At 34.7% G+C, this 8,793-nt stretch overlaps 1 pseudogene; it reads right to left on the bottom strand.

Moving 5' to 3' along the window:
- Window positions 1-6,549: 6,549 nt before the first annotated feature.
- Window positions 6,550-7,032, bottom strand: LOC150059720 (small ribosomal subunit protein eS10 pseudogene; annotated as a pseudogene).
- Between the last annotated feature and the right edge of the window lie 1,761 nt (window positions 7,033-8,793).

Below are 8,793 nucleotides of genomic sequence, written 5' to 3'. Positions count from 1 at the left end.
TGAAATAACACTGAAGTTAAGAAAAGTATATGTTTCTTTAGTAAAACAAAATATTATCTCTGAGTTGAACTGGAGCACAGAGACATTTTTCCTTCAGAGTTGTCTTCTGAACCCAATTACGGTAGCAGATTGCTGATTTAAATTGTTTTCCAATCTGCCCTTACAAATTCTCCATTTTGTTATAACTTTAAAAACAACTGTATTTGTACTCTCTTTACAAGAAATAGACATTCTCATAAATGAGTTTGAATAAGATGTGAAATTATTTTAAAGCTTTTGTGGGCATGTTGCTCTTTGGAAACCCAGGATTCTTTGGGGGAAACCAAATTCATTATAGTGCTTAGGTGTGAAGAGAGCCAAGGTACTCTAATGTATTCAATATTCTCCTGCCATCTGTGAGTTTATAGACTTGGGCTAAAGTAAAGAGAATATCATACTGAGGATATGTAAAATTAAACTTTGGAAGCATTAAGCATGGGTATGAATGAACTGAACAATAACTTACTTAGAAAGTTTCATTGGATATCCTGGACTATAAAGAGAATGAAGGCTGTAATGTACAAAAATAAACCTGTGACTAGAAGGCAAGGAATAGGAGAAAAAAAATCTCACCATCTCTGTATTTCACCTAAAAATAGCTACCATTTGGGAAATAGGAAAACAACAGGGTTTAATTAGTGCCTTTAGTCATCAAGTTCCGAAAGTTCTTTCTAAGATTTTGCTTGTCAATAGAGAAAGCTATTCTACCTTTCCACTCTCCAGCCCTATTTACTCTTACTCTATATGTTTAGTTTTTTTCTGTATTTTTTGAGGGGGAGGCTAATGTTATCTATTTAAAAAAAATATAGGCAAGTCAAATCAACTTATTTAAATCCACGGGCTACATTATCTGAAGTACAATTTTAAAAGGTAAGTACAAGATTTCCTCCTTTAAGGGAAGGATATTTAAATTAACTTAAAATGAATAGCCTTTACTTTTGAAAACAAGATAGATTAATTCTCCTCTACTTTCTCCAAAAGGCAAGACCATAAATAATGAGAAAAGAAGGAAGACAGAAGTGGATGGAAAAAAGCGGTGGAAGGGTAAGGTAAAGCGGGAAAGTTATGGATTGCTTCATCATTTTTAGGACTTGGAGAGGCTAAGGCAATCATAACTGAATTACACAATCTGAATTAGAAGGTTTCTCAGAATGTCTTGTCCTTAACAAAAGAAGGCAATTCAAAACACTGTCTACATTCTTGCATGCTGCAGATGGTGGTCTTGTGCTAAATTACCTCCATTCTGAGAGGGGATGTCAGGTTTTCTAGTGGCATCTGATTGGTTAGGTTGTCAGTTCAAATGCTATTGGATGACTAAAATCGGAAACAGTCTACAGGTCAATGATTGTCTGAAATAATTTTAGAATAGAATTTGTTCTATTCCTTCTGGTAAAGCCATAATGATGAATGACAATTTTGTTTTACAAATACCACCTGCAAAATACCTGGTTTACTATGAACAGTTTTTTCTGGTTTCACTATGTCTTTTTCTGCAAATAATAAAAAGAAAAGAATTTTTAGATACCTGGGAACTTTATAAATGAATACTCAATGAATATCCTTTATCAGATAAGCCAGTAATTTTAAATGCTTAAAATAGATAAATTTTGATCATAAATAAAATATTTCTAAAATTGCATCTCATCCATATCCTTAATTACATGTAAGCAGAAATAATTTCAAATCTTAAGCTATAATAAAGTATGAAAATATACTTTAAAATATATAATTTAGGAATATGCAATTTTTATGTTTCTTTTTTTAATAGCTTCTGTCATCATTACTCATGATATCAATATACATACTGTGTATTTGTGCTTTTTCAGATGAAGCTAAAAGCAAAAATAAATAACATATTAGGTTAAATTATCTTTACAGAATGCAATATTTAAAATTAACAAATATAAGTTTTAAATGGGTCAAGGCATACCTTTAAATCATATTGGGCTCTAGTTAAAAATGAATGCTTGTGTCTAGTAAAACAAATTAATTTGTCTGTTTTTGTTAATTATGGGGCTTGATTTCAGGGCTGGGCACTGTTCCTGAGCCTCTTTGTGATCAAAGCTAGTGCTCTACCACTTGAGCCACAGTGCCACTTTCAGTTTTTAAGTGGTTAATTGGAGATAAGGATCCCGTGGGAGGTGAAAGGACTGGAGTGTGGCCTAGTGGTAGGTTGCTTGCCTAGCATCCACTAAGCCATGTGTTGAATTCTTTGGTACCATTATACACAAAAAAGTCAAGAGTGTTGCTGTGGCTCAAGTGATATAGCACTAGCCTTGAAAATGCAAGGACAGTGCCCAGGCTTTGAGTTGGAAGCCCTAGGACTGGCAAACAAACAAAAAAAGAGTCTCATCACGACTTTCCTGCCTAAGCTGGCCTCTACCCATGAGCCTCGGATCTCAGTCTCCCGAGTAGCTAGGTTTACAGGCATGAGCTACCATGACCGGAAAACATTAATTTGAAGTACATATATGTAATAAAATATCCAAGAATAGTAGATAGGAAGTTATGAATTTTGTTATATTACATATACATTATTTACATGAACAGCTAGACTCAAGTTTTAATCTACTTCCTTGTAATCTCTGAAGATAATTAAAAGAATGAGGTAATATACTATATATATATATATAAATTTAGATTCTTTAATTTCAGGTAGTAGGATCTTTTTGCCATAATGAAACAATGGATTTGTTGTTCTTGAGAGTCTCTACAAAAGTCTTAGATCACTAATTATTTGCTATTATAGGTAGAACTTGAATATTAAGTGCCAACGTGCCCTAGAAAATTCATCTGTTTTGAGGTTAACATCAGCTACCTCTTTTTAAAAATGATCAAGTTAATCAGTGACAATATTTCAGTGGGCCTGTGCAGTGTTTGGAGAATATTAGACATGGTACAGGGTTCTAGGTTCAGTATACATTAGCTTGAAAATCTTGGAAAAAATAATTCTCCAAAGTTTCTCTCTTTTAATTTCCATAAATATCTGTACAGATAATACTCACTATCTGTATTTTTCCCATAATGATGATAATACTTTTTTTTTTGCCAGTCCTGGGCTTAGGCTCAGAGCCTGAGCACTGTCCTTGGACTTTCTCAAGGTTAGAGCTCTACCACTTGAGCCTCAGCACCATTTCTGGCTTTTTTTTTTTCTACGTATGTGGTACCGAGGAATCGAACCCGGGTGTTCTTACATGCTAGGCAAGCACTCTACCACTAGGCCAAACTCCTGGCCTGATAATACTTTAAAAAAAAAAACTCCTAACTTCACAGTAGATTCCTGAATTCTCATATGCAACAGTCCAAGAGTTTGTGAATTTTTGGCACTAGGTCTTACAAAATTAACTTGATTAAATTTAATTTGAAATGACCTCAAAAGATGTGTCATGAAAAGTGAAGTGTCTGCTAAGGTTTATTTAATGGCATATAACTTCTAAATAAATTTATCAGAAGACAATCCTGATTTTTGCCTAATAGAATTCTGTAAAGTTATACTGTGAACTAGAGTGAACTAGAGTGGAAAAAATAATGAGGAACTAAGAATTTGTTCAAATCCAACTAGTGGCAGAAAGCCTATATTAATTCTAAAATGTATGTAATATCAGCTCTGAACCTATTACCTGGTTTTGCATCCTTTTTAGTTTGCAGTTCTGAAAGACAAAAGGGAGAAAATTTTAATTCTAAAAAGCTAGAGAAAAGATTTGATTTTAGAAACACTGTTTTTTTTCTTTTTCTTTTTTTTTTTAGAGAATAATGGAGAACTTTACTAAACATTATTCTGGCTTCATAGTGTTTTGTTAATGATAGACCATTAAACATAGTAGTTACAAACACACTATGCACTTGACTGTCATTAAGATGTTGCTGTTGATAATTGATTTCAGCCTTAATTGTCTTATTTTCATGATGATTACAGTAGTAAAGCATTACAAAATAATGGAAGATAAATTGTAAGAAAAAACAGACTTTGAAATCTACCCAACTGAATTTATTTAGCATTTAGGTATCTAGACAAAGAGTATTATGGTTTGAAGGTGTGTATTAAAGAAGTTGAGCCCTAACTTGAGATTGTCATTTTAGAAGGGGTATAGATGTTCAAAAAGTAATGCACCCACTACCTGATGGATGCAATTATAACCCTTCTATACATTACCTCCAGCAAATACAATTAAAAATACTGCTGATACAGATGAAATAATTTAGAATATGAAGAAATCCTACTACAATATGGTGGATTCTGTAAAAACTGCTTTCTAATGATGGAGCCAATCACAAGATCCACAATCCAAACAAAACCAAAAACTGATGACAACCACAAAACAGCCATGGGAGGCAAGGGAAGACCTCTAAAGTTTGGAAGGGAGTATCCTTCTGTCTCCACAACTGTCATGAAATACATTTCTCTTTTTTAAGCAACAGTTGGTGGTATTATATCGTATATGAAGAAATGAATAGATTTTGGTATGGGAACACATGTAAATACCTCTGTGCATGGAGGTGAATGTCATAACTGAGAAGTGGGAGCTGCAGAATGAATAAATGCTAAAATATGTTAGAGGCACTTCATTTGAAGCCCTACCATGTCACTCAGATATTTTTTTTACTGGCAGAAATAAATATTTAATACTATCCTGCTGAGGACTCAGAGATAATTTGGTAAAGCAATAGAGAAAACTTTATTTCTGTCTTAGCTTTCCTCTGATATAACAGACTAGGTAATTTGTACAGGTCAGTATGCTATTTCTCACTGTTCGAGGGGCCAGAAGGTCCAAGAAAATAAATCCAATTTCTGTCAGCTTCCATTTCTGTTTCCAAAATAAGATTTCCTTGCCAATGTAGAGGAAGAATGCTGTGTTCTATGCTGGTAGGTGGAAGAGGAAGAGAGCAAGTAAGATGAAGACAATAGGAAGCCTTTAGTAAACTGCTCAATCTCATTCCTCAGAAAGAAATCTATCTCATGGTCTAATCACCTATTATAGGCTTTATTCCTCAATACTGTTACAATGGCAACATTTGAAATTTTAAGCAATGCATCTAAAGCTCTGTGTGTGTATGCAGATGTGTGTGTAAGTGTGCATGTTAGCAGAATGTTGCTTGAAATAAGGATGCGAATACTGCCTCTGTTTTGCTTTTCTCATAAAGAAATGAGACACATGTTAATAGCCATTAAACATTGACTAAATGTTCATTATAACTTTGCTTAACTTAACTGAGTTGTTCAGCTAAGTTGTTCAGTTGGGAGAAAGGTAGAATTTGTAAATGAATATTATTTTTTTCAAAGCCAGGCAAAACATTTCCAAGCAAAATTCCAAAGTCTGATTTTTCTTTGTAGTCTATAATAAAAAATATGAAAGTAAAGAAAAGCATTAGAATCAATTTTTTGTTCTTGGTGGTCATGGGGCTGGAACTCTGGGGCTGGGTGCTGTCTCTGTGCTCTTCAGCTCAAGGCTACCGCCCTACCCATTGAGCCACAGCACCACTTCCGGTTTTCTAGTGGTTAGAGTAACCGTTAGATTGGAGATTAAGTCTCATGAACTTTAGTTCTAGGGCTGGCTTTGAACCTTGATCCTCATATCTCAGCTTCCTGAGTAGCTAGGATTACAGGAGGGAGAAAGAATTTTTAATAAAACAGATATCAGCTATTATCAACATGGTAAATTCTCATCCTAATTTTTTTTTGTAGTCCAGAAACAGCCATGTGTGTGGCTAGACAAAAGTTTACTAAAAAGATTAGGTGACTGATTCCCAAACCCAATCAACCACCTCAGTAAAAAAGAGAAATAGACATGCAGCCTAGAAAATATTTATTGGCATAGCCGTCTTATTCAGTGTCTTGGATTCTCATAATTTGAATAGGAGATGGAACAGACTTTTGAGCATTTTATATAAACAAAACAAATACGTCTCCTAGATAGACACGAATAGAGACAAGATGCAATGTAGGAATAATGACTCCAAAGAAAAGCTCTTGTAAGAGTAAGCTTCATTTAGCTTTGGGGGAATGGCCACTCCTCACAGACTTAGAAAATAGAGAAGTGAGCATGAGAAGACCTTGCCAAAACTTCAGAAATACCAGATTTTGAACGCTGCGACTTTTCAAATTTTCCTCCAGATTTTTTCCTTGGAGGATGAGATTGTCTCTGCAATGGTTGCATTTTCATTTTGATTGAAGACACATGATTCATTTTACGGATTTACAGACACATAGAAAGGAATTTTCACAGAAGGAAGAATAATGTCTCATGTGATATCCATAAAATTATGATGACTCTGACAAGGTCCTTTGGTATGCTTGACTGAGATCTCAGATGTAGGAGTGGATGCTATAATGATGATGATCTCATCACACTAGGAATGGGCTAATGCATTTGGGACAAGTGAAATACATGGATTTGGGTGGAATCAACTTTATCTTTTCAAAAAATACATGTACTTCCTAACTCCAATATCCCAAATATTATTTTTTTTCTGGCTACAAGTTAATTCAACACAAAATAATCCTCTCCATCTTTACTGGGGTGGCTATCCACGTCCATGACCAAAACTATCTCTAAACTGGAATTCAGTTGCTGACCCAGCCCCAGCTTAGGCATCCTTGCCAGCACCAGGGGGTACAAGCGCTCCATCTGTATGTGTCTCTGTCAGCTTCACCTCTTAGGAGTCTTGCAGGCCGCTCACCCTCCAGACTTCGGGCCCAGGCCTGCCAGTCTCAGGTCAACTGCGGCGCAAAGTAGCAGGCCCAATCTCAGGAGGCAGATGGAGGTGATCTCGGAGGTACTGGTTGCCTTCGTTGGTTAGGCACCAATAAAAATGCCTCCAAGCAAACTGTTCCTTCAGGTAGCCTCGAGCGGCGTGGCCTTCACGATGTGAAGGTTGGGCATATTCCTGTCTGCTACCTCTGGGAGTTTGGGCATACCTGGGCATATGGACATCCTTCTTGGCTACCTCCTTAAAAAGGAGTTCCTAAATGGAAATATAGTTCTTCTAGGGCATCAACAGCACGTAGGCTTCAGGTCCGAGCGTAATTTTGTTTTAAAATGGGGTCACTGAAGACATCAATTAGTTAAGATATGATCATGAGGTCTGTGCCTATGTGATGTTGAAGAAAAAGATGTCTCTAGAAATGACACAACCGAGGACACCAAGAATGTAGGAAGAGACCATTAGGGAAGGGAAGAAAGGACTTCCTTTGAGGGAATAAATGCCAATCCTTTCTAAACTCCTCCACTTATGATATAGAATAGCCTTATAAAAGTAGCACAATTAAGAAACACATGCTACCATTTTAGTAGAATTATACTGGTTTGTATTTCTTTTGAAAAAGTTCCTGCTTCCTACTAAAGCTCTTGGAAATATTCATCTGATTCAAAAAGCAAAGAAAGAGAAAGAAGGGAGCAGCTACTTTACTAATAGAATGCCTGTGTCACAGAATTATTAAGGGAAAATAGTGCTTGTGTAAAAGTCAATAGGATTAATCACTCTCTTCTTCTTCTGAACCATATAAACTGTTCCTAGATTTTACTATGGAAGAAAGGAATTGTTTCCTAGAAATAACTTAGGCAAATATAAAATTTTGATCCGTAAAACTTTGTCAAAGACAGAATTTTAGTATGATATTTGTATTCAAGCAAAAATTTAAGGTGCCCATTATAAATAGAAAATGGATGCACAAACTTATACATAAAATATACATACCTAGCTTCTCTTCTTTTTTCACTTGTGGTTCTAAAAATGGGCAAACATTAAAAATAATGATTACATGAATGTGTTAATTTTGGTACTTACATTCTTATGGTATATTTCTCATAGTCTCATGTGTCATACTGGAGGAAAATTAATGTAAACGGAAAAGTAGAGTTCTTTTACTGTCAATCAAAATAGGGAGTTATTTTGGAGAAAAGTGCTAATGTGAGTTAGAATTTTAATGACATGTTTATAAAAAGCATTATTTTGTACTTGCAATGAGTAAAGGTTAGAGGACGTTTTAACTTGGCATATAATCAGAAATACACTAAGATAAGCATATTACTGAAAAAATTATAAAGATTTAAACATTATAGAAAGCAGACAACCTGCAGTCAGAGGATGTGCAAAAACATGCATTCACTCATTCATGCATTCATTCATTTGATATGAATATAACATACGTGGAAGTTTAGGCTTGACTTCTTTATCTAAAAATGCACAAAAAATATTCATAATTGAATCAAAAAGTCTTTATTAAATTACCATTATTGGACACAATAATGAGCTATGTATCTAAAAATAATCCTTTAGCATATTAGGTGAAGAATTCAAGATTATTGTTTTTACTTTTATTAGTTAACCTGTCATCTTAATATAATACAGTTAAAAATAATTGTAGCTAAGTGAATAAGTTTTGATGAATACAAATAGATATTTTTAACCTTCTGGAGCTAGGATAGGGATTGTAAGGGTTTTTTTTTAGATGAAATTGATAGTCTTTGTTTTAAGGTTTGGAGTCACCAAATTTCTCTTGCAATGACTAAGTTGTGTTCTAAAAGAAGATAATAGGACAAAAGAACAAGAAAAAGGCTTTAATGACAGACATGGAGTTGCCAGTCTATGGGCCAGCTTCATTTCTATCTGCACTCTTAATTTTCTGGACCAGCAAATATTTGGGCAGTCAAAAATGTCTCCCATCCTCTATTACTATCAAAATTATCCTAATAACTTCTCAATAACAAGGACCTGGTTGCTCTTTGATCTAGAAACTACAGAAAACAGAAAATA

Source organism: Megascapheus bottae, chromosome 8, assembly GCF_031878675.1.
Source record: "Megascapheus bottae isolate mThoBot1 chromosome 8, mThoBot2.hap1, whole genome shotgun sequence".
Lineage (NCBI taxonomy): Eukaryota > Metazoa > Chordata > Mammalia > Rodentia > Geomyidae > Megascapheus > Megascapheus bottae.
This window is presented reverse-complemented; position numbering and strand designations above follow the sequence as displayed.